Below are 24,700 nucleotides of genomic sequence, written 5' to 3'. Positions count from 1 at the left end.
AGGAGTTTAGGGTTTTGATGGATTCAAACAAGGGAAGTTGGAGTGGTTACTCTTACAATAGCTAGTATCAACAAGGGGTTAGGATTAGTCTCATGAGTTTCAGTAATCTTAGGTATTGATTTCTGGCTCTTCTATAATATACTATAAAGTAAGCAAAAGCAACTATATAATGACTCAGTAATCATAATCATTTTATAATTCTTGACTCTCAGTTACATTTCCTCCCTTTTACTTATTGCTTCAATCTTGACAGTGCTCTAACTTCTTTATGCTCAGAAGGGGTGTTGGAGGAAACAGACATGGCTCAACTCACAGAGCATCCACCTACCAAAAAGGAGGCCCAGGATTTGATACCCAGGGCCTCCTGGCCCATGTGGTGAGCTGGCCCATGCACAGTGCTGCTGCACGCAAGGAATATGGTGCCATGCAGGGAGGGGCACACCCACATAGGGGAACCCCACGTGCAAGAAGTGCACCCTGCAAGGAGAGCTTCCCCACGTGAAAAAAGCACAGCCTGCCCAGGACTGGCACCGCACACATGGAGAGCTGATGCAGCAAGATGACTCATCAAAGAAGAGAGACAGTTTCCCAGTGCAGCCTGACAATGCAAGCAGATGCAGAAGAGCAAACAGTGAATGGACACAGAGAGCAGACAATGGGAGGGAAGGGGAGAGAAATAAATAAAATAAATCTTTAAGAACAAAAGAAGGGGTGTTGGCATTATGGGATAGAGGAATGAAATTGGTTGCCATCCTTGGGGAGACTGGTACCTTAGGTGTTAGTGCTTAACTGGCAAAGGAACAAGCCAGAGGCTTTATAGTCTCTGGAAAAAGAAAATGTAATAAGTAAATTGAAATTCATAGTTTTAAATAACTATATTACATCGGGGAAATAATTTTTTTAGACAGGGCCCAGAGGAGTCCTTATGATTTTCAGGAACGCTGTTGCTTGGGACTCTGCAATATCTTATTGAAACCTGCCTAAGAGTAACCCCCCTAATGATCTCCCAATGCTATTTGAAATCAAGCCATTGAAATTTTATTTTGTTTTACTTCTTTTCCCCCTTTTGATCAAGAATCCCCTGGTGCCAGGGAGATTTTGTCCTGGGAGTCATGTCCCATTTTGGGGAGAGGTAGTGAGCTTATTTGCAGAGTTTGGCTTAGAGAGAGACCACATCTGAACAACAAGGAGCCTTCCAGAGAGTGACTTAAAAAAAATTAACAAATCAATTTTAATTTTTAAAAAATATATATAATTTTTATTTTTAAAATATATATATATTTTTATTTTTATATTTTTAAAATTTTTAAAATATTACATTAAAAAATAAAGGGGATTCCCATATGCCCTACTCCCTATACCTCAATTTTATTGATACATATTAATAAAGCGTACAAATCATCCAAAATGTATAATTAGTGGTATTTGGTATAATCACATAGTTGTATATTCATCAGCTCAATCATCATCAGAGCATTTTCATTAAGTCGATAATAAAGAAAAAAACTAACAAGAAAATTCTTCACCCCTCAATCTCTCTATGCTTCCCCTGCTGTACACAGCCACTATTTCTGGCTATACTTGCCCAATTACTTATTTATTTATTAAGTAGTTTTATTGAGATAAATTCATATATCATAGGATCTATCCAAAGTATATAATCAATAGTTTTTAGTATAATCACAATGTTGTGCATTTATCACAACAAAAAATTTTAGAACAATTTCATTATTCCAAAAAGAACTCTGTACTCTTTAGCAGTCCTTCCCAAGCCCTATATAACCATTAATCTAATGTCATCATTATAAATTGATTTATAGTGACATTTTTTACACATGGAATCATGCAATATATAGTACTTTGTGTCTGATTTCTTTCACTTAGCATAATGTGGTTTTTTTTTCATTTTGTTTGGTGAAGTAACATCCAGAGAGTGACTCTTAGGTTTAACTCTAATTACGCTTCATTATAAAAATGAATTTCCTTGGGTTTTTTTTCACAGGTCTCCCTGCTTTCATTTCTTAGATTTAGGCCTTGTAAAGTTCTCTGATTACAGTTTTAGCAAACTGGGAGCCCCTACTGCTTGACAGAATAGCAGGAATTCCCAAGGTGGGCAAGTTTCATGCTTTCCTGCCCCAGTGCCTGAAGGGACCTTGCAAATCCCTTTTATTTTATGCCCCAAACACTCTGAAATGCATCAGGGTACTACTTCAACCTGTACAGAATACCAAGATCTCATTCCCCATTTTAGGTTCCTTGTTAAATAATGCTGAGCTAGGTTGTTCAAATAAACCGACCAGACAGATTAAATTAGATTGTGTGCACAGATATTTAAAACAAAAAAAAAAATTTTTATTGATTCAATGTTAAGTATTAATTGCATGACCATCATAGCACCTCTTTACATCACACAATCACCAGAATTAGAAATTGCTTTGAAAACTAAAAACAGGGCACAGTCCAATAATTAGAAGTTGCACACTGTTACTATATAGAAACCAGGTGCATGGTACAGTGCTGCTGTGAAAATGGAAGCCTGCAGATTTGACAAGGAAGCCAAATCATGTTTTAGACAATTTTAAGAAAGTGGCAATACTGTTGAAGCAAAATACTCAACACAGCAGGAAATGAAGGACCAAAAAAAAAAAGAAAAAAGAAAAAAGAAAAAAAAAGAGCATTATATAACCAAATAAACATCTGATATTTCCTTTCCCTTTTGAGAATAAATACAGTTAAGGTCACTTTTAGCCTTGGAACGGATATATGTTTGCCTATGATGATCTTGCTAACGACTACACATTATCTGATGTCCTCTGCTAGGATTATAGTTTTGAGAAAGCCATAGTTACAAGAGGCATCTGCTACAAATACCTAGAAATTCCTTTTATGGCAACCACTATAGAATTCACTTGTCTTAAACAGTGAACAAGGGAGGATGGCCTCATGTTTCCTTTGCAATAATAGTATGTGTTGAGGATCAAGTGGCTTTCAAGCAGCATGGTGGGTGTGAAAATGTTTGCAGTTTTGATCATTCTGTTGCGTTTATGGGTTGTTGAGTCTGTAAAGACATCGCCCCATTGGGCTGAGGTACGCTTTCTAGCTCCACCATTGTCCAAGTGGAGTGCCGTTTCTTCTGATGTGAAAGTGTTCACATCGACATCGTGGAGTCCACTTCTCCGACGACGAGCATTCGATCCGCTGCTTACCCGTGGAGGAGAGCCTGGGGACTGGAGCGCGCTATGCTGGCCATCGCACCACTAAGCCCGTGCAGAGCCGCGGCTTCCCGGAAGGGCTGCAAACCAGCCTCTGCAGATGAGCTAGCTTCCGCTGAAGTGCTCCGTTAGGGGGCACTACAGTCAGTCCTGGGGGAGCTCTAGAGTTCCCAGGTGGAGGAGCTTTTCCACACAGGAAGCTGATCAAATCTTCTCTACGTACAGTTCTTCTGCGTTTTTTTGTTTTTTTGTTTTTTTAAATTTATTTAATTCCCCCCTCCCCCGGTTGTCTGTTCTCTGTGTCTTTTTGCTGCGTCTTGTTTCTTTGTCCGCCTCTGTTCTCGTCAGCGGCATGGGAAGTGTGGGTGGCGCCATTCCTGGGCAGGCTGCACTTTCTTTCATGCTGGGTGGCTCTCCTTACAGGGTGCACTCCTTGCGCGTGGGGCTCCCCTACGCGGGGGACACACCTGCGTGGCAGAGCACTCCTTGCGCATCAGCGCTGCGCATGGCCAGCTCCACACGGGTCAAGGAGGCCTGGGGTTTGAACCGCGGACCTCCCATATGGTAGACGGACACCCTAACCACTGGGCCAAGTCCGTTTCCCTCTTCTGCGTTTTTTAACCCAAGCCAACACATCCTTACTGCGACGCTGATAGCCAATCTGAACTCCAATATCAAAACTTCGCTGACGGGTATCCACGCTTTCTTTGCAGAGACTGGTGACGGCGGTGGCTGCATTTTGGAAGGGGACCCGGAGAGCAAGTCCTGGCTGTGACGCGCTCGGGCTTTGTGGAGCCGGGCCGCGGCGGTGGCGGGTTCTGGCAGAGGCGCCGCAGCTCCCGCGGCTTGTGCTCGGGCTGCGCGGCCGCCGCCTCCTGCAGCTCAGGGGGCAGCTGCTCGGCCTGCGCGGCCTCGGCCAGGCGCTGCCCTCCACTCGGAGAACCAGTGCTCGGGCCGTGCTCCCGGACCCCGGCCTCGCCCTCCTCCCGCCGCGCCTCCCTCCTCCGCGGCCTCCTCAGGCGGGGCCCCGCGGGAGCGTCGTCGTCGAGCGGCCCGGCGGCGGGGCCCAGCGGCCGGCGGCGGCTCCTCGCGGCGGCCCAGCCTCCTGCACCCCGGGGGCCCGCGCAGCCCCGCCCCGGGCCTCCCCACCCCCGGAACCCCGCTGGAGGACGCCGCGACCGGGGGACCGCCGCCCGCCGCTCGCCTCGCCCGCCGGCACCTCCTACCGCCCCCCCCAGGGCGCCGACCGCCGAGCCCACCCATAAGACTCAAAAAAAATTTTTTGACAAAATTAATTTCTCCTTTTTTGGTCCTCATAAGTATTATAGGTTAAAAATACAGATAGCATTACTTTTTACTTTGGATTATGATCCACCTTAGTCTTTAACTAGATCAGTCCCATCCCCTTTTGGCTGAAGTCTGATCCTCTCTTTAGCTTCTTTAACACTTGCTGCGTGGGGTGGCCTTTTTCAGTTACTGCTGCTTCTCAGCACCTTTAGAGCTGGAGAACTTCAGCTCTGAGTCTCAGATGTCATCAGACACCTAAAGTTCCAGGGAGCTGCTAGGTTACAGAGAAAGAGCAGAGCATCTCGGAACTTAGAAATAACAAAGTCCCAGGGTAAAGGTGACTGTTATAAGAGCTTACAGTCTAGGCCCTAATTCCCTTAGGAGCATCTTTAAATGAAACTATTTTTAGAAATAAAAATCATGTGATGATTAATTTATATTGAGGTGATTGGGCACAGACCATCCGCAGAAGCTTTGTTTCATTTACCTTTACACCTTTACCAGGGTTACATTAATCAACAGATAGAACATAGCTTAACAGACTTGCTTTGCTTCTCTTTAAAAGTCCCTTTTTGATGAAGATGAAGTTCTGGGAAATGGATGTAGTTCAAGCAGTTGAGCTCCTGCCTACCACATGGCCGTCCAGGGTTCGGTTCCTGATGCCTCCCAGAGGAGATGAGCAAGACCACGAGCATACTCTGGTATGATATGGAATCTTGGTCTTCTGGACAGAATACTCAGATAATTAAGAAAACTTTTTATAAACTTTCATTAAGAGCAGACTAATAATCCAAGAAAATGTCATTATTTTAACAGAGAGAAAACCAAACTCCAGTTTTGTATGAACACTCAGTTTGATACGAAACCTTTTTTAAGGTTAAAAAGTATCATCAGTTTATTAAATTTTAATTAGCGTTGACTGTGACACACACAATTCACACTCACAAACCCTCTGTGACTTTCCGTATCCATTCAGATCAGCCTGCATGTTCCTACCTTTCATAAAACTAGGCATTTGCCTTAGGAAAACACACGCCCTGAAACTATGGCAAACAAAATTCCCTTCTGCAAGCCCTCTGCGACTTTCCATGTCCGCTCAGGTCTTGTCCTACATATTGGTACCACTCGTTCTGTGAAAGCCAGTGATTCCACTTCAGGACAAAGCTACACTCTTTCCTTTAACAAAGCACATGCTGCAGGCTTGATACACCTGCACGCTTTCAGTTACCAAAAAAGATCTCTGAATTGCTTTCATACATCCTACAAAATATGATCATTTTAAAATAACATTTGCCAAAATAAACTCATTAAACACAAACTTACATTTTTCATCTTAAAGATCTAATAGACATAATGCTAGCTTATTTTATTAGTCCCCATATAAACATAGGGAGAACATACCCAAGTAGATTAAAATGGAAACAATGATGGTTTATGTAAGAAATGTTTTTTCTCTTCTTCCACAGGTTAAAAACCTCCTTGTTTCCATAACATTCTAAAATGAACAACCTCAAAAGCATACGATCTTTGAAGAATATGCTACAATTGTTCTTAGCATTTTGCCCAAAGCATAATCCAGGAAAACCATTTTTACAGCTCTCAAGGAGCTTTACTTAGTGAAGTCTGGCAATTAGATTACAAATTTTTTTTCCATTAAAAAAATTGATGTATATCATTCATACATGAACATACATAATAAATAAGTGTATAGCAAAAGTTGTGAATATAAAACAAGCATACATAATATCACACAGGGCTCCCATACCTCACCATACCTGGCAAGTCGATTTTATTTAATTATCCCCGAGGCTACACATGTTTTTCTTTCTTCTTTTTTTTTAAGTGAGGTACCGGGTCAAGGGATCGAATCCAGGACCTCACCTGTGGGAAGCAGGCTCTCAGTCTCTCGAGCCACATCTGCTCCCCATGGTTTTTGTTTTTTGGCTATCTGGTTGTGTCATTGTTCTTTTGGTGTGTCACCACACCTCTTGGGGGCCTGTGCCTCTCCGTGCAGGTCTGGGACTCTTTTCTATTTTTCACCAGGAGGTCCTGGGGATGAGACCCAGGTACTCCATGTGGTAAACGGGAGCTCAACTGCTTGAGCCACAGCCACTTCCATCCCCATGTTTTAATAATGAAAAGAATAATAGTCTCAAGGTGGGAATTCCCTCAGAACTCTACAGCAATCCAGGAACCCACTCTGCAGAATAAACCAGGCAAAACATGGCTTATTCCATAACATTTTCCTTGTGATTATCTCCCCAAACCCCCGTAGAGAGCACTCTAACTTAAACCCACACCATCTCCATCATTTTGGGCCCTGCCCTTCCCCCTGAGCTGCCTCTGCTGGGAAAACCCTGGAGCCAGAGATTCAGAAGATGAGAAGATTGTGACTCAGGCAGCCTGACTGAGGAGTTACCCCAAAGGCACTGGCTTCCTTAGGGGACAAAGAGCCCTCGGATCGGGTGCTGCTGTTTTCTGTTTCAGGGATTTTTTATTTTTCTTCCATTTTTTTGTCCAAGTAGTTTTGTCTATCTAGATTTTGGCATGACCTTCCTGTTCATTAATTAGTAAAGGTCTGAGTATTCTGGCTTTTAAGTTTAAATGGTAAGATGGCAGGAGGAGTTAAAAAGAGCTTCTAAAGCTTGACTTTCCTAATTTTGGGGACCCCAGGAGTACTAGTTTATATACAAGCACTTAATTTTTTAAAGCAATTTGAATAGAGCTCTTTTAAGAATTTTGTTTGTTACTTTGGCATTACCATCTGGAGATGTGAAAATATATACAAACAGACAGACGCAAATAGAAACACACACACACACAAACAGAAACACAGAACACATAAAAGTCACTAAGGTGAACCACCATTTTTTGCTCTTTCCTGGTATGACCTGCAGTTAAGCTCTCTACCACGTATATTCCTCCTATAGGATCTGAGGGTTTACATTTAATCTTGTCACCTGAGGCTCCAGGTGGAAGGCTGAGGGAAGTGGTGTTTTCTTCATTCCTGGGCTCTGCCAATTGCCACCCAGTTTTCTTCTGTGGGGGGCGGTGGTTACCAGGGGATGGGAGGGCAATCATTTTTCCAGTGTCCTTCTTTCCTGAAATGTGCACATATATACGTTCTTTGGGGCCTCCCTGTTCGTTTATTCCTGTAGGCAGTTCGTAGAGGGGTAGAAATTTTGCGGTGGCTCAGCTCTGGTTTTAGAGAGCAGCCCTGTCTGAACTGAGTACCCTGACAGGTGTGGGGTGGGGTGGTTATTTCCATTCTCAGGCTCAGCAAAGGGGAATAAACAGGAGGAGCTAAATAAAGGCTTCATTGGGTTCTTTGGGATTGAATCTGGGAGGACATTTCTCGAAACAGTCTTTACAGGTAAGTTTTTAAATTTTCCCATTAATACTGACTTTTCAGAGAGATAAATAAGTACAGAGACAAATAAATTCAGACAAATATGTCTGAATATGCATGATCTCAACAACACATCAGTTAACAATTGGACATTAAACACTTAATTTTACTAAATACCACTTAATTGCTGGATTACTTATTTCTTCAGGAATATACTCAACAGACAGACTCAGACCAGGGCCTCAAACCCTGGATGGAAGAATGGTACTCAGAAACTAGGAAGGTGTAGAGGTCAAAGCAAGAGGGATTGTTCTGGAAGCAGGGCCCAGGGCCTCAAACCCAGGCCCAGGAGACTCAAACCTCCATCCAAACTCCCCAATCCACGTCTACTAGTTAGATGCCCAGATCTGGAACTGGAAAATTTCTGCCTTTGAAATGTTAAAGTGGTGAGGGGCCTGGAGTGCCAGCAAGGCAAGAAAATTCCAACAGCTGAGGTTTTAAACCAACGGGGTCTAGCAGCTGCAAAAGGCTAGGTGCTCACCTGTCCTGCTGGGGCTCCAGAACCTTGGGCAGATTCCTTTTTCCTTAGGGACCCTTGGTCTCACTAGAGCTGCCAAAGTATTACTGAGCAAAAAGTGGAGGGTTCTCTGCCCAATCACTCCAGTGACAAATTTTAAAGAGAGAAAGTTTGTTGCTAAGTGGCAAAGCAAGAAGATAGGGTGGTCTATCAACCCAAAACCTAAGGAGTTCAGGGTTTTCATGGATTCAAACAAGGGGAGATGGAGTGATTACTATTATATATTACAATAGCAAGTACAAACAAGGATTGGGATTAGTCTAGGGTAATCATCACGATGTAAGTATAAGCAAGGGCTGAGACTTAGTCTAATGAGTTTCTGTAATTTTAGATACTAACTTTTGGCTATTCCATAATATACCAGAAAGTAAGAAAAGGTGTCTATGTATGACTCAGTAATCATAATAATTTGTTTATTTCTAAGTCCCAGTTACAACACTGGGCCAAATGAGAGGACTCAGAACCCAGAAGCTCCATATGGAAGAGAGAATGTGGGGCAGGAGGTGGGGGCACCATGGAATGATGCTTCTGGGCATTCCAAGAAGCTGCAGGGAAATGGGAGGGGTGGGCTCTAAACACAAGCCCAGTCATTGTCAAGCCATCACCATCACCCAGACAGACCTGGCTAAGTTTCCTGCCTGGAAGGACTCCTGGGTGAGGTGGCTTAGAGGGGTCTGGGCCAAGACTGTCCCTTGGGGCTGGGAGCAGGTGTCTGACCCATTTGGCCCAGGGTGGTTCACTTGGCCCAGGGCCTCTGAGCTGCTGTCTGTAGGAAGTCCATGCAGCACAGCCCTCCCAGTCCTCGGGGGCAAGCTGGCCTGGCCAGCTGTGGGTACCAGGAACAGGTCATGCCTCCTGGGAATGGGTGTGAGAAAATGGGAGGGATGGTAGCTGCTGGCCATGTTAGGATTGGGCCTTTCTGCATCCCTGCCCAGGGGCTGTGTAAAAAGGGGCTTCAGAGAAGCACTGCCTTTGGCCAGAGCTAACACATCTTTGCTTGTATTAGTCAGCCAAAGGCGTGCTGATGCAAAATACCAGAAATTGGTTGGTTTTAATAAAGGGTATTTATTTCAGGTAGGAACTTACAGATACCAGTCCACAAAGTATAAGTTACTTCCCTCACCAAAGGCTATTTGCACGTGTTGGTGCAAGATGGTTGCTGACATCTGTAAGGGTTCAGGCTTCCTGGGTTCCTCTGGGCTCACCTCCTCTGTTTCCTACACAGGGTCAGCTATAGACTATGAGGCTCTCTAGGCTCTGCCTCTTTCTACAAAGTTAGCTGTAGACTATCAGGCAAACGGCTCTGTCTCTTCACCTGGGGCTCCAGCTTCAGCATCAAATTCCATCATTAAAACTCCAGCATTAAAAGCCCTCAACTCTGTCCTTCTCCAGCCTTTTCTGGAAATTCCTCTGTAATATTGGGCTCTCTTTGATAATGGTAGTTGAGTTCAGAGGCTCTATGCCAGCATAAGTAAGATGCATGCAACATTATCCCAAATGAACAAGAGAGGGGAAAGAAACCAGGGAACATGAGCAGGTGATGGGCCTGGGAGCCATGTCCTCCATGGGAGGCTTGTTACTAGTATATCAGTAGCTGCTGCACTGAAAAATGTGAAGAAACAGAGAGAGCCATGATTCCTAAATTTGGGTGCTCTGAGAATTATCAGCAAAGCCTGGGCATCAACAGGGATGGGCAAAGGGGCTCCAGTTAGCGGTGCCAGTAGCCAGATTTCTGCTCTCCAAAATGCTATGTGGGTGAGGCTGGTGTCTTTGCTTCAGGGGACAAAGTGATTTTGTTTGCAAAGGCAATCCAGTAAGGAAAGGAGTTATTTACATTGACCCCAAAAGATAATTGAATGAGACAACAGCATCAGGCCTCGGTTTAGTAGCAAGTGTCTTCTCTCCTGCGTCCAAGGCCCCGTGGGGATCTTATCATGGGGCATCTGTGCCACACGGGTGTCCATCAGTCACCCATGGTTGAGGCTTCTGAGAGTCCAGGGGACAATACTGGGACCCAGTGGGAATGGCAGCACTGCCCATTCCTGTACCTGCTGTGTGCCCAGATCTGTGTCTGATGCTCCTTGTTCCCCCTTTCATGTTCTCAGCACTTCAGGGTGATGTGGTTGGCACCTTACATCCATCCTACAGATGCAAATACAGGCACTTAGAGCAACACAGAAAAAGGCTGTGGTACAGGGCTAGTGCTCAAAAGAACATATTTCCAATGCTGATTTTTCCAAATCAAACACAAGATCTCTTTCAAGTTCCCTCATTGATGGTTGAGTCTTGGGAGTATCATTGTGGAGTATGAAGGAGCAGGAGTCAGTGAAGAAAAGTAAGAGAAGTTTCCTCAAAGATCTGGTCCTAGAGTAGCCATTTCAATGGTGATAATGATCACAGCACTAAGTCTGCATCACACACTGGACAGAGTTCAAATCCTTACTCCCATTTTATCCTCCCTCAACCCTTTGAAATGGGCAGTGTCCAGACCCCCCTTTCCTAGGTGTGAACCAAAGGTCAAGCTGTGATTGGAGCTGGGAAGGAAATGGTGCTGTCCAGCAGCATGGCCTTGGGGCAGGCATCTCTCTTGAAATGAATGTGTCTTTTCCCTGAGGGCTTCTGGCCATGGATTGAGGAATGTCCATGGGTCTCTGTCTGTCAGGGTCTCAGAGCCCACTCAGGGTTAGGGAAGATGGGGGAGGCAGCTGATGACTTTTCCAATCAGACCAGGGCATGCCCTTTCAGCATTTCACAAATTCCACATATATTTTTGAGCCATCAATGAGCCAAGCACTGAACTCAGACCAATATCACAAATATCAATTTATTTCCCAAGTTAATGACAAACATATGAAGGAAAAGCCAAAAATGATAAGCAGTACAGTGCATAGGAAAAGGGCTGGGAAAACTCTTACTGGCCTGAAGAAACTCTTACTACTTGGGGCATTCAGGGAAGGCTGGTGAGAGGGGTCATCCTTCAGTTGGCCTCTTGTGGAAGGTGTAGTTTTGCAGCCCTCCAGGGAGAGGAGGACAGAGTGACCAAACTGGAAGTGCAAAACTAAGTGAAGGAATGGATACCTCTACAATTATAGTGGGGAACTTTAACACATCATTATCACCATTAGAAAGAACATCTCAACAGACAATCAATAAAGAAACAAAGACTTTGGACAATATATTAGAGGATCTAGACCTAATAGACATATACAGAACATTACACCCAAACACAGAGGTGTATACATTTTCTCAAGCATGCATGGATCATTCTCCAAGATAAACCACATAATAGGCCACAGAGAAAGTGTCAATGAATTCAGAAAGATTGAAGTTATACAAAATAATTTCTCTGACCACAGTGGAATGAAGCTGGAATTCTGGAAGGGCCAGAGGACCAGATCAGGCACAAAGATATGGAAGTTAAGCAACACACTCTTAGACAAACAGTGGGTCAGGGAGGAAACCTCAAAAGAAATCAGTAACTGCCTCGAAACCAATGAAAATGACAACACAAACTATCAAAACATATGGGATGCAGCAAAAGATGTACTTAGAGGGATATTAATAGTCATAAAATTCATACATCAAAAAGAAGAAAGAGCTAAAAATGAAGATATAACTGCACACCTTGAGGAATTAATAAAAAAGAGCAACAAACTAAGCCCATAGGAAGAAGAAAGAAAGAACAAAGATCAGAGCAGAAGTAAATGAAATAGAAAATAAGAATGCACTAGAAAAAACAAAACAAAGAGCTGGTTCTTTGAGAAGATCAATGAAATTGGCAAACCCTTAGCTAAACTAAAAAGGAAAAAAAGAGAGAAGAAGCAAATACACAAAATAAGAAATGAGAAAGGGGATATCACCACTGACCCCACAGAAATAAAGACTACCCTAAAAGAATATTTTGAAAATCTATAGGTCAACAAGAAGGACAATTTAGAGGAAATGGGCAAATTCCTAGAAATACATAAGCAGCCTACATTGATGAGAGAAGAGACTGATGATCTCAGCAAAGCAATCACAATAAAGAGATAGAATCACTAATTAAAAACCTCCCAACTAAGAAGAGCCCCAAGCCAGATGGCTTCATAGTTGACTTCTACCAAACATTCTGGAAAGAACTAACAACAATCTTCTTTAAACTCTTTTTAATAATTGAAATGGATCATTGCCTAACTAATTCTATGATGCCAACAATTACCCTAATACCAAAGCCAAACAAAGACAGCACAAAAAAAGAAAATTACAGACCAATCTCTCTAATGAACCCAGAAGCTAAAATCCTGAACTGAATACTTGCTAATCAGATTGAACAACACACCAAATGAACTATACACCATGACCAAGTGGGTTTCATCCTTGGTATGCAAGGATGGTTCAACTTAAGAAAATCAATCAATGTAATACACCACATAAACAGATCAAAGGAAAAGATATCACATGATCATATCTATAGATGCAGAAAATGCATTTGCCAAAATATAGCACCTTTTCCTGATAAAAACACTTCAAATGATAGGAATAGAAGGAAACTTTCTGAACATGATAAAGGGTATATATGAAAAACCCACAGCTTACATCATTTACAATAGTGAAATCCTAAAATTTTTCTCTCTTAGATCAGGAGCAAGACAAGGATGCCACTATCACCCTTCCTATTTAACATTGTGTTAGAAGTACTTGCTTGAGCAGAGGCAAGAACCAGATATAAAAGATATAAATTGGAAAAGAAGTAGTCAAAATTTCACTATTTGCAGATGATATGATCCTATACAGAGAGAAAGCCCTGAGAAATCTACAATAAAGCTTCTGGAACTTATGAAGCTGCAGGTTATTAGATCAATGCATAAAAATCAGTAACATTTCTGTACACCATTAATGAGAAATCTGAGCAAGAAATCAAGAAACAAATACCATTTACAATAGTAAATTAAAAAATCAAATACCTAAGAATAAATTTAACTAAAAACACAAAAGACATATACACAGAAAACTACACAACACTGTTAAAGGAAATCAAAGAAGACTTAAATAAATGGGTAAATATTCCCTGTTCATGGATAGGAAGACTAAATATCATCAAGATGTCTATACTACCCAATCTGATCTACAGATTTAATGAAATCACAATAAAAATCAACAGAGCATTTTTTAATGAACTGGAAAATCTAACTATGAAATTTATTTGGAAGGTCAAGCAAACCTGAACAGCCAAAGACATATTGAAAAAGAAAAAGAAAATCACAGGAATCACACTACCTGACTTTAAAACATACTAAAAAGCTATAGTGGATAAAACAATATTGGCAAAAGGACAGACATACTTATCAATGGAACAAAATTGAGGGTTCTGATATAAATCCTTGCATGTACAGTCATCTGGTATTTGACAAGGCCACCAAGCCCACTCAACTGGGAGAGAATGGCCTCTTCAACAAATGATGGTTCAATAATTTGCATCCATATTCAAAAGAATGAGAGAGGATTACCATCTCACACTGTATACAAAAATGAACTTAAGATGGATCAAAGACCTAAATATAAGAGCCAAGACCATAAATATCTTGGAAGACTGTTGCCGCCTTTCTCCACCCCTCCTCCCCTTCCAGCTCCCGCCGTCCTTCCCGCCAGTCCCGCCCATATTGCCAACCCACAATCTGCCCTCTTCCCCAGTAACTGCTTACCTCAGGTCTATCCATCAGCTTCAGCCTGTCCACAGCTGCCCCTTAGCCAACCCTCCCTTCATCACGCCCCTCCCTCTACCCAACCCTATATAGCTAAGTGTACTTCCGTAATAAAGCAGACCTGTTCTTGCGCTCAAGCGGTCTCCGTGGTTTTTCCCCAACCGCGCGTCCCCCACGCCTGGAGAACCGGTGCTCCCTCTTGGGGCACCCCCCGCCGGTGGTTCGGCAGGAGCAAGCCCCCCCCCGACTCTTGGGCCTGAGCGAGGACGAAACTCCCATGCTCAGCTACAACTGGCGCCCAACGTGGCGGCTCCTCCCCCAGCCCCTCTCTGCTGCTGCTGCTGCTGTGATCGTCCTCCTCTCCAGGTAGGGACCCCTCGCCCGGACGAGCCCCAAGGGACCCCTTGCCATTGTCCCGTCCCTATCCCGTCATGGGCGCCTCTTTGTCATTGCATCAGGCGCCGCAAGTCAGAGCCCTCGCTGCCCTGCTCGATGCCAATGGAGTCTGCGTCTCCTTGCGGCAGCTCCAAAAGTACTGGGATCTCTTGCTCCCTTTTAATCCGTGGCTCGCCACCTGCCAACTCTGGAGCCCGGACACATACTCACGACTCATAGATCGAGTCACTTCTGGCATGGAGCACGAGAAACGCACCTTCCCAACAGGCCTCTTACCCGTTCTCGTTGCCATTCGCGCCTGTCACCTTGGCGCTCCGACCGAAGCCGTTTATGAAGCTTCTCCTAAACAGCCTCTAGACTGTGATCCCGATGAGTCCGCCGACACTGACTCTCTGTCTAACCAACTTGCTGCCGCTCTCGAGCGCGACCCTCCCCGCCCGAGCTCCCCACAGCAGACAGAAACCACCCCTGCCGCTCCCCAAGATGGCGGACTTCCGCCTTCTTCCCCCACTTCTGCCCAAGATGGTGCACATCAGGCTTCTTCTCCGCCGGTGTCCTCCTCCTCCAACCTCTACCCGCCTCTTCCTGCCCAGTTAGCATCCGGTTCAGGCACGGAAACTGCATGGTCGCCATCTTCCGCTAAACCGGAAGTGTCCCTCACGCCATTTTGTCCGCTGCCAGATGTGGCTGCTCCGCCATCTTGGCCGGTGCCCGGAAGGGTCCTGCCGCCATTTTGTTGTCGCCCAGAAGCCGCTAAGCCGCCATTTTCTCACCCATGTTCCGCTTATCCCTTGCCGCCACCGTACGGCAATAGCCCTTCACCTGCCTTGGCTGCTGCATCAGCCCCCGGTGCCACGCCTCCTCAAACCCCTCACCTGTATCTGCTGAATCCGCAGCCCATGCCGCAGCGACCCCAAACTTGGCTACCCTTTACAGCGGAAGAGGTCAGGACCCTCCGCAAAGCTGTAAAGGAAGACGGAATTGGCAGCCCTTATGCGCAGCAACTACTTGAGGAGTTGGGGACCCAACTCGTTCTCCCATATGACTGGATTGCACTAGCCCGTGCCATCTTAACGCCGGGTCAATTTATTGAATGGCGTGCCCATTACCAAGCGGCTGTTGACCGGCAAATCGTGGAGAATGCCCAAGCTGGCATCCTCGATCCCTCCGATGCATACACGGGGACCAACAATTATGCAGACCCTCATTCTTACCTCCAAATTGACCCAGGGTTTTGGCACCGGATAAAAGTCCTCGTCCAGCGGTCTTTCTCTCTAGTCTCCACCAAGCAGCCCACCAAGCTCATGCAACTGCTTCAAGACTCTAATGAGACTTTCCCAGCATTTGTCATCCGCGTCCTGGAAGCCTGTCAGCGGAAGATTTCCAGCGAGGATGCCCAGTTTGCGCTGGCCAAAGAACTTATCATAGACGGATGCCTTGCACCATTCCGAGCCGTAGTCCTTCCCATACATGATAAAGCTCTGCACGAGTGGGTCCTTGCTTGCCGCGACGTCGACCCGCAAGTCAAAACGCTCACCGCTGCCTTTGCCTCTGCCATGGCTGTTTCATCCAGCCCCACTTCTGTCTGCTTTCGGTGCGGCCAGCCCGGCCACTTCGTCCGCGAGTGCTCCCAACCAAGCCCAGCGCCTCGCTCAGACCCGCCGTTGCGGCGGCCAAGGGGCCCTTCTACGCCATGTCCGCATTGTGGGAAAGGATATCACTGGGCCCGTGACTGCCGTTCTGTCCAAAGTCCTCAGCAGCCTTTAAACTCCCAGCGGGGCAGGCCTCAGCCCCACCCCCAAGAGGCCCCCAGAAGAATTCCCAAGACATAATGTGGACAATGCCCATCACATGCCGCCAGAAACCTTCACTGGAGCTCAAAATCAATGGGCAATGGCTCGATGGACTTCTAGATTCTGGCGCTGAAGTCTCCTGTGTTCCCTTCGAAGTCGCTGCGTTCAATCACTGGCCCCTAGAAACCGGCCCTCAAGTCATCGGCACCACGGGAGCTGCTACCTCCTGGAAAACATCCCAACCTCTGCATTGGAGCGACCGAGAAGGCCACGAAGGCCAAATTCGCCCACTCGTCCTTTCGTCTGTCCAAACCATCTTATGGGGGAGAGATGTCCTCAGCCAGCTAAAGGCCAGAATCACCACAGAAGCCTTCTCAGCTGCGCTGCCCCCCCCTTCTAGGGGCCACTGCTCCCATCTCAAAACCTGACCCTATCCCTCTGGAATGGGACACAGAGGAGCCCATCTGGATCGAGCAGTGGCCCTTGCCAGCTCACAAGCTGCAAGCTCTCTCTGCCCTCGTTGAAGAGCAGCTACAAGCAGGGCATATAGAGTCATCCACTAGTCCCTACGATTCACCGGTCTTTGTCATTAGCAAGAAGAACACCGGCAAATACCGCCTTCTCCACGACCTCTGTGAGATCAACAAACATATTAAGCCAATGGGATCACCTCAGCCAGGATGCCCGCACCCCACTGCAGTCCCCTAACATTTTCATGCAGCAACCATTGACATCAAGAACTGCTTTTTCTCTATTTCTCTTCACCCCCGGGACTGTCCACGATTCGCGTTCACAGTTCCGCGCATCAACAACCAAGGCGCAGCTCAGCGATTTCAGTGGCGAGTATTGCCTCAAGGCATGCGCAACAGCCCGACTATGTGCCAACTGTATGTCAACCATGCTGTTGAGCCGCTGCGCTCCAAGTTCAATCCGGAGCACACATACATCCTCCACTACATGGACGACCTCCTTTTAGCAGCGAGCTCCAGTGCGCTCCTCAATGATCTGCTCTCGGCAATAATAACAAACCTCTCCAGCCTCGGGCTTACTGTGCAGTCTGACAAAATAAACCTCCAGCCTCCTTTCCAATTTTTAGGCTTTCATTTTCATCGGCTTATCCAGCCCACAAGCCCAAAAATCCACCTCTCTCCGAAGATGACATTAACTGAGCTCCAACAGCTCTGCGGGCAAATCAATTGGCTTCGCTTGGCGCTTCCCATCACAACAGCGCAAATGCAGCCTCTCTTCGAGCTTTTGCAGACAAGGGACAGCCCTCCAATGGCGACCACTCGCAGCATCATCATCACTCCAGAGGCTCGAGAAGCCATCCAACAAGTCAGCGCCGCCCTGCAACAGTGTCGCCTGGAGCGGTTCTCCCCCACCCTTCCAATCTTGGCTTTAGTTCTGCCAACGCCAATCACTCCCACAGGTCTCTTGTGGCAAGATGGCCCTCTCCTTTTTCTGCATACGTCAAAGAGCAAACTCCCAAAAATCTGCCCTTTTATAAGGGCCTGGATCGCGTTGGCCACTGACTTAGTACTTCTCTCCATACAAACGTATGGCATCCCGCCACACACCATTGTCTGGCCTTTAGATGCCAAGGGAGTTACCTCCCTCATCATGAACAATGCCCAAATGCAGAGCCTGGTAGAGCTCTTTCGTGGCTCCTTTGACAACCACTATCCTCATCACCGATTGCTGCAGGGAATGTCTCAATTGGCGTTTTCCAACCCGTTCCGTCCATTGCCCGCACGGAACCCGATCCCTTCAGCCATCACTGCCTTCACAGATGCCTCAAAAACGGCGTTTGCTGCCATCATATACACTCCTGGGAATCCTGAGCCACGGCAACTGCTGTTCGCAAATGACTTTTCTGTTCAAGTGGGCGAGCTTCTAGCTGTCACTGCAGTCCTCAATCTCCACCCAGACCAGCCTCTCAACATCTTTACTGACAGCCTATACACTCTTCAGGTGTGTCGCAGCCTCCCGCTTGCTACTTTCCTACCAGGTGACTCAAACATCGATCGGGCGCTCGCCTTCGTACAGCGACTGCTTGAGGCGAGGCAGCAGCCCTGGTTCATTGCTCATATCAGAAGCCATTCTGGCCTACCAGGACCGCTGGCTCAAGGGAATGACCTCGCTGATGCTTCTGTGTCAAGCCGCCAGGTAAACCCGGTCCTCCTACATGAAAACCCTGCCAACGGGCCACGGCTTGGAGACTTTGTTAATCAAGCCAAGCTCCTGCATTCCCAATTCCACTTCTCTGCATGGTCCATCCGGAAGCTCTTCCCAGACCTACCCATTGAAACTTGCAAACACCTTGTGCGCGCGTGCCAGACTTGAGCGCCGTTGTTGCCACTTGGGCCTTTGCAGCCTCAGGGTGTTAACCCCCGCAGCCTCCGCCCGAACTCAAGGTGGCAATTAGATGTCACTCATGTCAGCGCATTTGGCCACCTCAAATATCTTCATGTGGCAATTGATACCTTTTCACATCTGTGCTATGCAGTCCCTCTTGCGGGAGAAAGTGCTAAACACTGCGTCCAGGCGCTTCACCAAGCTATTTTGTTCATGGGAATTCCATGGGATCTCAAGACAGACAACGGACCAGTATATCACAGTGCCGCCTTTGCCAGCTTCATGCAGATGTATCACATCACGCATCATTTTGGCATTCCATACAATCCACAGGGGCAAGGAATTGTTGAGCGCACTCACCAACAGCTCAAGCTACTCATTCAAAAAGAAAGGGCCTCCTCTCCCCACAAGGCCCCCACCGACGTCGTGACTGCCTGCCTCATTCATCACAATCTCCTAACCTTCGATGACCATGGACTCTCCCCCACCCATAAGCACTGGGGACCCATGTGGCAGCCCTCGCAAGTTCCCCTTGTCCATTGGAAAGACCCTGCCACAAATCGTTGGCAAGATCCAGCTCCCCTCCTAGCACAGGGGAGGGGCTTTGCTTGCGTCTTTCCAGATTCTGAGCCGCAGCCGCTCTGGGTTCCTGGGTGCTGCATCTGGCCCGCCACTGACCCACTAGTTCCACCGAATGATCAACACCCTATGCCTTCGATGCCGCACCGTCAGATGATGCCTCTACACAGCCTCGCAGCCGTTCTCTTCGTCCTGGCTTCCCTCGCTCTCCCAGCCGCTGCCAACCCGAGTCACCAGCCCTTCAATTGGACCCTCTCCCTCTGGCAACAAAAAAGGCTCCTCACCTCGAACGTAACCACCTCCGCCCCCTCTTTCACTACTGATGTCGCCAACCTCACTGGACGCATGAACCTTCCGTCTTATGAGTGGGGGGGACACAACCCCGCTGCCACAGGTTTCTACATGTGCCCATCCTCCGCCAGAGGATGCCATGACCCAACGCACTATTACTGTCCTTCCTGGGGGTGCGAAACCATCGCCCACGGATGGTCCAGCGCCCCTAACAAAGACCCATACCTCACTCTCCAGCGTAATGCTACTCGATGGAACACCATCACACTCACAGTCAAAGACCCCCAACTCCGACCTCTGGTTACAAGGCCGCATGTGGGGAGCCCGCCTGTATGCAGTAGGCTACGATTACGGTGCCATTATCACTATAAAAAAGGAGCCAATTCCCACACGTTCCACCCCAGTGGGCCCAAATCAGATTTTCAATCCTCCAAAGGCACAGCCCCCTTCTCTGCCCCGCTCCACCTCGCCCGCTCCTTCGCCCGGCACCCCCCTCGCCACTGCCTCCCTCACTCCCACAACCCCAAGCCTCGCTTACCCCCTACTCTGTACCCCAGCCCCCTCCCATCGCCACCCTTTTAGGTCTCGCTGGAGCAGGCACGGGGATCGCCGCCCTTGCCCTCCGGCAGGTGGTCGATCAAGATATTACCTATCTCTCTCCTCCCGTACCTGCTCCCATTCCTAGGCCCCCTTATCATTATCCTCTTAGCCCTCACTGTGGGCCCCTGGGCCATCAGAAGGATAGTCCACCTTGCCAAAGATCAAGCCAATGCAGTGTTCAGCTCCTTTGTACAAGTCCACTACCAATGCCTCGCCACCGCTGAGTGTCCCCCCAGCCATCCACCACGCCCCTTCCGCCCACGCCACCTACTTCAGACCGCACGCCTATAGCTTCTTGTCTTCCTCCCCTCACTTCTCCCCAACTATTCCTCCCCCTTGGGTGAGGGATACAGGGGCATCACAGGCCCGTTTCACTGGCAAGGCTCGGCGTGCGCCAGGCGCCGGCGTGTGCCGACCCTAATGGCGGGCACATGCGTCCTGGCCAGATGCTATGTCGTCCGCTCACGGCCAGCCGGTCCTCGTGGTCTCCCCCCACCCCTCGTCCTATTCCAGTACCCGTCCTTATAACCTCCTTTTCCTCCTCCTCCTCATAATCCTTGTCTTTTGTTGCTGCGCACACCGAGTTATTCACACCCACAGTGCGCACCAAAACTTGTTGCCTCTATTTCCTTTTAAAAACAAAAGGAGCAATTGTTGCCACCTTTCTCCACCCCTCCTCCCCTTCCAGCTCCCGCCGTCCTTCCCGCCAGTCCCGCCCATATTGCCAACCCACAATCTGCCCTCTTCCCCAGTAACTGCTTACCTCAGGTCTATCCATCAGCTTCAGCCTGTCCACAGCCGCCCCTTAGCCAACCCTCCCTTCATCACGCCCCTCCCTCTACCCAACCCTATATAGCTAAGTGTACTTCCATAATAAAGCAGACCTGTTCTTGCGCTCAAGCGGTCTCCGTGGTTTTTCCCCAACCGCGCGTCCCCCACGCCTGGAGAACCGGTGCTCCCTCTTGGGGCACCCCCTGCCGGTGGTTCGGCAGGAGCAAGCCCCCCCCCGACTCTTGGGCCTGAGCGAGGACGAAACCCCCACGCTCAGCTACAGAAGACAATGTAGGAAAGCATATATAGGACCTTGTAATAGGAAATTGCTTCATGAATTTCACACCGAAAACATGATCGGCAAAAGAAAAAGTAGATAAATGGGCCTCTTCAGAATTAAAGCCTTTTGCACCTCAAAGCAGTTTAACAAGAAAGTAAAAAGACAGCCTACCCAATGGGAGAAAATATTTGGTAACCATATATCTGATAGGAGGCTAATATCCAACAGATATAAAGAAATCCTATATCACAAAAATAAAAAGGAAAATAAGCCAATCAAAAAAATGGGCAAAAGATTTTAACAGCTGCTACTCCTAAGAAAAAAGGCAAATGGATAAAAAAAACACATGAAAATTGCTCAACATCACTAGCTATTAGGGATGAAAATCAAAACTATGATGAGATACCATCTTACACCAATTAGACTGGTGGGTATTAAAAAGAAACAGAGGCCTACAAATGTTGGAGAGGATGTGGAGGAATGGGAACACTCATCCCTTGCTGGTGGGAATGTAGAAGGATCCAGCAATTGTGGAGGACAGTTTGGTGGTTCCTGAAAAAAACTAGCTATAGATTTGCCATATGACCCAGCAATTCTACTGCTGGGTATATACCCAGAAGAACTGAAAACAAGGACATGAACCAATATATGCACATCAATGTTCATAGTGGCATTATTCACTATTGCCTAAAGTTGGAACCAACCCAAATGCCCATCAGCAGATGAATGGATAAGCAAAATGTGGTGTATACACACAATGGAATGCTACTCAGCTGTAAGAAACACAGTACTAACACATGGGATAACATGGACGAATCTTGAGTGAAACAAGCCAGGCATTGAAGGACAAATACTACATGACCTCTCTGATATGAAATAAGCATATCAAGCTGTCTCAGAGAGCTAGAGACTGGAAGAAAGGCTTACAGGAAATAAGTGGAGAGAGGAATTTTGTGAACCAATGCCCACATGGGTGAAATCTATGATGAAGTGGAGGTAAATTGTTGTGCAGTGAAGGGATAAGATAGGACCACAGAGATACTATTGGGTTGGGCTTTACAGGTTTGTGGGGGATCTGGGTTGGCAGGATAGGTCAGATGGTCCAAGGAATGGGTGGGAGGGTTGGCAGGAGAAAGTGAACACAGGAGATTGTTGGGTATGTGGTTCAAACTATAATGTTGAGAAAACTCTTTAGAAAATATAAGGGAGGGTTACTGGTCTAAGGGGGGGCATGTGGCACAGGGTGCACCTACAGCAGGCTTCTAGGGAGTGTGTGGGTGTTCAAATTGTCTTAGTGTGTTGTATCAGTGGATGAGACCCATACAATGAGCCAAAAGGTGTTGTACCCCCATCCTGGGGATGCCTGATGTTCCCAAATAGAAGGGCGAGTGCCTCCCAAGAGCATGTTTTGCTCTCAATGGGGGAGAACAGACTAGTATGTCAAGCCCTCAGCATTGTTGCAAATATCTATGAATCTTGTCCATCAAGCAGTGAAGCTTGGATCTCACCGTGGGCCCTAAGAGGAGGGGATAGAGGAACAGAATAGTAGAAGGGGGAGTAACTAGGGGACAATGGAAGTGTTCTGCATGATCCTGCAGTGATGGATACAGGCAATTTAAAATATCACCCAAATTTATAAAGGTGTATAGACTAAAATGTAAACCATAATATTAACCTTTGAAACCAAAAATTTATAAAAGTGTATAGTCTAAAATGTAAACCATAATAGAACCATGGTTGGTAGCTATGTTTCAATATCTGTACATCAGTTGCAACAAATATAACATCCACATGTGTGATGGTTAGGCTATTGTGTCAACTCAGCCAGGTAATTGTGCCCAGTTGTCTGGTCAAGCAAGCACTGGGCTAACCGTAATAGAAGAGCATTTGTGGACTTTAGTCACCATTAACTTTACTGCAGTGGTAAATCATAGATAGCTGGTTATAATTACATCAGTCAGAGAGATTGCCATCAGCAAGAGTGATACTTAATCCAATCAGTTGAATACCTTAAGAGGGGAAGTGATTCCAGCATTGAGAGAGAATTTCCCAGCTCATCTTTGGACAGCCAACATCTCCCAGACCTCATCAAGATCCTTCATTGGACTTTCTTTGCCTGCCTGTGGAACCTGGACTTGTGCATCCCCATGGCTGTGTGAGAAATTCTTCTATAATCACATACTATTGACAGATATCTCTTGTTGATTCTGTTTCTGTAGAGAACCTTGACTAATAAAACATGTAAAAAGATCATTGCAGGGGAAGGGGGAAAAGGTTTGATGTTGGGTTATGGGAATTCCCTATATTTTATATGTGACTTTACTGTGACCTAAAACTTTTTGAAGACATAATAATAATAATGATAAAAGAGGTTGTACACACTGAGAAAGAAATGGGGATTGCCTTGCCACTGTACATAGAGGGCAACATGTATTACAGTGATGAAAGGCAAAATGTCAAAAAACTTTTGTGGTATTTTTAAATTTTTAATGCCCCAATTTACTTTTTACTCTATTTTAGCTTTTATAATTTATTATATATTCCATTTCTAATCTTTAAACCTATCATTACTATTTCTTTTTCCTATTAATTGAATTTTGCAATATATTAGACTTCATTTTTGAAGAAATTTTGGATCACAGAGGGATTCAACAATGGCAGGGGAGGAGCACTGATGTGAGGTGTCATTGATGAGGGATGCATGGGTTGGAGGGAGTTCTCCAGGATATGCATATAGGTTATATGGATATGTTTGGGTGTTTGTTCGGTATTGACATAAAGGATAGAGTACCACATGACAACTGAGGGAGTGCTGAGTTCTCATTCAGGGAAACTCTGTCATACTCCCCAATGGAGCAGCAACAACCCACCAAGTACAAGGGCCAAGACCAGGGAAGAAGAATGGTCTAATGATGGGCCCTTGAGGGTGATGACTATGCTTATGAGCCTGTGTGCTTGAAATTTCAACTCAGCCTAGAGCTACAGGGTGCCTAAGTGTTACCTGCTGAGAATCTCCATGTTGCTCAAATGTGATCACTCTCTAAGCCAAACTGAGCATATAAATGCATTACCTTCCCCCCAGTGTGGGCCTTGACTCCTGGTGGTGAGCCTACCTGGCACAGAGGGATTATTGCAGAGCACCAGCTGGTGATGCGAATAGAAAAAGATCTTGAATAAAAGGCAGAAATGGTAAAGACAAATGAGTTTATATGGCTAAGAGACTTCAAAATGTGTCAGGAGCACCAGAGGTGTTGTGCTTGTGCACATCTCAGCAAGATCTCAGAGACAGCCAAAGTAGATACTACCCCAGGTAGTGGTGGTTCTCCTGAGGGCTATGGAGATACCCAGTCCCTATGGTCATGACACATGGCTCTGGAGTTCAGTGCCTTGCCAGTGGGCCCTAATTTGTACTTTGTGCTCCTAAATGTGATGCAGGTGGACTCAGATGTGACCTCTTTATGCATGCCTCTTCTGCCACTTTTTCTGAACCTGTGGTTGGCGCTGAAGTTGGTGTATGCTCAGGAGACTT

The 24,700-nt window shown here is 46.5% G+C and overlaps 1 pseudogene; it reads right to left on the bottom strand.

Moving 5' to 3' along the window:
• Positions 1 to 2,359: 2,359 nt before the first annotated feature.
• Positions 2,360 to 15,135, bottom strand: LOC131277438 (HUWE1-associated protein modifying stress responses 1 pseudogene; annotated as a pseudogene).
• Between the last annotated feature and the right edge of the window lie 9,565 nt (positions 15,136 to 24,700).

The sequence above is a fragment of the Dasypus novemcinctus genome (assembly GCF_030445035.2).
Source record: "Dasypus novemcinctus isolate mDasNov1 chromosome 21 unlocalized genomic scaffold, mDasNov1.1.hap2 SUPER_21_unloc_1, whole genome shotgun sequence".
NCBI lineage: Eukaryota > Metazoa > Chordata > Mammalia > Cingulata > Dasypodidae > Dasypus > Dasypus novemcinctus.
The sequence above is the reverse complement of the archived record's forward strand: the minus strand, read 5'-3'. Positions and strand labels throughout refer to the sequence as shown.